Genomic DNA, 4,059 nt, shown 5'->3' with positions numbered 1-4,059 from the left:
GAGGAGGAGGAGGAGGAGGAGGAGGAGGAGGAAGAGGAAGAGGAAGAGGAAGAGGAGGAGGAGAAGGAGGAGGAGGAAGAGGAAGAGGAAGAGGAAGAGGAAGAGGAGGAGGAAGAGGAGTGGTGGCAGGCAAGCTGCCAATGGTAATTACCCCAGGGTAGTGGGTAGTGCTGATTTTGACTTTCTTTGATCTATTTTCAGGCATTTTAAAAATAAAACAATGACTCATATATTCTAGGCTGAGTTCGATATTATATATATATATATATATATATATATATATATATATATATATGATGACCTTAAACTTCTGATCCTCTACCTTCAACCTCAACCATGTCTGCTGTTTGTTTGTGTGTTTGTTTGTTTTTTGAGATAGGGTTTCTCCATATAGCCCTGGTGGCCCTGCCACTTGATTTGTAGACCAGACTGGCCTTAAACTCAGAGATCCCTCTGCCTCCGCCTCCTCCTCTGCCTTGCGCTGGGATTGAAGGCATGTGCCACCACTCCCATCTATCATGCCTGGTATTATGAGATGTTGGGGATCAAACCCAGGCCTTTGTGAATGCCAGCAGGAAACAGCACAGCTGTATTCTTAGACTCTTATTTTACTTTTTGGTTGTAAAACTGTATGTGTGTGTGTGTGTGTGTGTGTGTGTGTGTGTGTGTGTGTGTTTTGCAACAGCTCACTGTGTAGCCCAGGCTGGCATCAGATTTATGGCAATCCTCCTGCCTCCACTTCCAAGTACTGGGATTACAAGCACAAGCCTCCACGCCTGGAAACAATACGAAGCACAGTTTGTGTTCATTGTGGGAAGGGAGAGGCAAGAATCAGTGCTTTATGCAGTATGATTGCTTTGTGAAAAAACATGAGTATGGACGGCAGTGACATGTTTTTTCACATATTCCTGTGTTCTGTTTATCAGAAATGGTCAACTTTGGTTTCTTTTCTGGATGGTCTGGGTAGAGTGGGTAAATGTTCCCTTTTTATAGACCTGGGTGTGTCTTTGTGGTGTGCATGTGTATATGCTCCCATGTGTATTTGTGTGTATGTGTGTTCCTGTGTGTGTAGGCCACATGTCAGATGTTTTTCTCTATCACTGTCCACCTTATTTTTGAGACAGTCTCTCCTTGGACTTGGAAGTCACCAATTCAGCAAGACAAGCTGGCCAGTGAGGTCCAGGGATCCCCCTGTCTCCACCTCCCTATCATCATCTTATTTTTAGTTATGCATGTGTGTCTGTGTGGGGCATATGCACATGAATGTAGTTGCCCACGGAGGCCAAAGGATCTGGAGATACAGGCTCTGGGATGCTGGGAGTCAAACCTGGGTCCTCTGCAAGAGCAATATGTTCTTTCGTTTTGTTTTGTTTTGTTTTTTGAGACAGGGTTTCTCTGCGTAGCCTTGGCTGTTCTGGAACTCACTTTTTAGACCAGACTGGCCTCCAACTCAGAAATCCTCCTGCCTCTGCACTCCCAAGTGCTGGGATTAAAGGCATGCACCACCATGCCCGGCGAGCAATATGTTCTTAACCTCTGAGACATCCCTCCAGTTCTCTAGATACTTTCTGAAAAAACTTTGGACTTTGCCCTTGTATAGATCTATAGGGAAGGATGAGTCACAAGGGCAAGGGCTTGGACGGGAAAGGATGACACTGGACAAGGGTCTTGGTAGAGGGGAGGAGGATGAGCAATTTCCAGAGCTGCTTGAAGTCTTGATGACCTGTTGGTTGCAATGGAGAGGAGACAGGGCGAGAATAGCCCTGTTGTTTCGCTGGTCACATGAACGTGGATGTGCCCTTGCCTGTCCCGGGGCGTCCTGAGGTGGAGCCCGATTGAAAGTGTGGGAGATGGTGATTGCAGAAGGACAGGTGTGAACATCCGTGAATTCCCTTGTGTGGAACCTGGTGGAAGATCAGGAAGAAGGGGGTGGGTGGAGCACCCGAAGGGAGTCAGACACAAGGAGTGGAAGCCAGGGAGCAAGCCTTCTCTGGTTGTAGAGGGAATACAAGTGCCAGAGGAACCTGGAGGGGGCTCTGTGTCTCTCCCCTTGCCACCCTTGAGATCATGGCTAAAATGTCACCTTATCAGGGAGCTCCATCCATGGCATCCTCTCATTTCTGCCAAGGCCGTTTATCTGCCGTCTCACCTTACCACAAGCTGACTACCTGTGGCTCGTTTCCTTGCTGGGATGTTGCTTTTTCTGAATGCAGGGGCCTTGCCTTGTTTACTTCTAAATGCATGGCCTCTCTAGGCAGGCCTTTGCACTTGTTTGCTGACTGACCAAATTAATGAGCAACAAAGGGGCCCAAGGAGTGTAGAATGTAGTATCTATGTGAGGACACTGGCTTGTGGTCTCACACCTCTGAAGACCTCAGCCAAGCCAGGAGGAAGAAGTGCTTAAGTAACGGGAGATTGCTGGAGCGGGAAGAAGGGGCTGAGCAGTAGGATGGTGATCCAGTGTTCACTAATTGGTCTAATACCCTGGAAGAGGACCCAGGAGGATGCTTGTGGGTAGAGCTGACCCCAGGGACCTGGCACATGGGTGTAGCTTAGAACCTCCTTTCTTAGAAGACACCACTCCTCACCATACCCTATTTGTTTGTTTGTTTTTTTTCCAATCCATCACTATCTAAAATTCATACTTGATTGTGTCTTAGTTTTCTGTTGTTGATCTGAAGGCATGACCAGAAGTAAGTTGGGTTTATTTCAACGTACAGGTTATAGCCCATCGCTGGGGGAAGGCAAGGTGGCAACTCCAGGCAAGAACTGAAGCAGAGACCCTGGGGGACACTGTTTACTAGTTTGCTTTCCATGGCGTGCTCAGCTGGCCTTCTTACAGCACTAAGAACCACCTGTCCTGGGGTGGCACTGCCTACAGTCATTAATTAAGAAAATGCCCACAGGCACGCTAGTCTGATGGAGGCCATTCCTCAGCTGAGGCTCCCTCTTAGATGACTGGCTTGTGTCGGCACAGTTATTATTTCTCAGCCCTGCCCCTGCCTCACATAAGTTCATGTGGGCATAGCTTTTTGCTTACTGCTGTGGTGCCAGATCGAAATAGGCTCTTCATACCTGTCTAGAAATGGGTGTGCCAGTTATCCCCCCTTTGGGTGTGGTCTTCAGCCACACACCTTGAATCTTAATGGGGCCTTTCTTGTGGTTGTACTTCCCTGCCAGGGCTTGTATGCAGCGGGTGTCCTGTGCTGGGTGGGTAGGATATCACTGCCTACCTTTCTTAAGAAAAGGATTTACTTCATGTCTGTGAGTGTTTTGCTTGCATGTGTATATGCATGCCTGGTGCCTGCAGGAGTTTCAGATGGTTGTGAGCCATCATGTAAACCTGTCCCAGGTCCTCTGCAAGAGGAAGAGCTCTGCTCGTCACTGAGCCATCCCTTCAGCCCTGCTCCTTATGTTTCTGGTCCTAAGCACAGTACTCCTTTTCTTTTCGTTTTAGTCTCTATGAATCTGTGCAATGGGAATGTTGGTAAGAGTTAATGAAGGTGCCAGGCAGTGGTGGCACATACCCTTAGTCCCACCACTAAGGAGACAGAGGCAGGTGGGGTAGCCTGGTCTATAGAGAGAGTTTCAGGACAGCCAGGGCTACCCAGAGAAACCTTGTCTTGAATACCCCTCCTCTGCCCAAAAAAGTTAATTAAGACATAGAAGTTCATAGGCTTGGTGTTAAAGCCTGAATTTTTAAAAAAAGATTTATTTACTTATATTCTATATGTGAATACACTGTAGCTGTACAAATGGTTGGGAGCCTTCATGTAGTTGTTGAGAATTGAATTTTTAGGACCCCTGCTCGCTCCCGTCAACTCTGTTCACTCAGTCAGTCCCTGCTTGCTCCGGACCAAAGATTTATTCATTATTATACATAAGTACACTGTAGCTGACGTCAGATCTCATTACGGGTAGTTGTGAGCCACTATGTGGTTGCTGGGATTTGAACTCAGGACCTTCGGAAGAGCAGTCAGTGCTCTTACCCGCTGAGCCATCTCTACAGCCCAAAGCCTGTAATTTTAACTCCTTTGAGTAGTGAGGCAAGAAGATTTT

General features: G+C 47.4%; 1 protein-coding gene across 1 annotated transcript in view; it reads left to right on the top strand.

The window, feature by feature from the left end:
* The window catches only part of Faah (fatty acid amide hydrolase), a 20,204-nt gene that overhangs the window by 4,595 nt on the left and 11,550 nt on the right, over nucleotides 1–4,059 (top strand). The window lies entirely within an intron of this gene.

This window comes from Mus pahari, chromosome 6 (genome assembly GCF_900095145.1).
Source record: "Mus pahari chromosome 6, PAHARI_EIJ_v1.1, whole genome shotgun sequence".
Taxonomy (NCBI): domain Eukaryota; kingdom Metazoa; phylum Chordata; class Mammalia; order Rodentia; family Muridae; genus Mus; species Mus pahari.
This window is presented reverse-complemented; position numbering and strand designations above follow the sequence as displayed.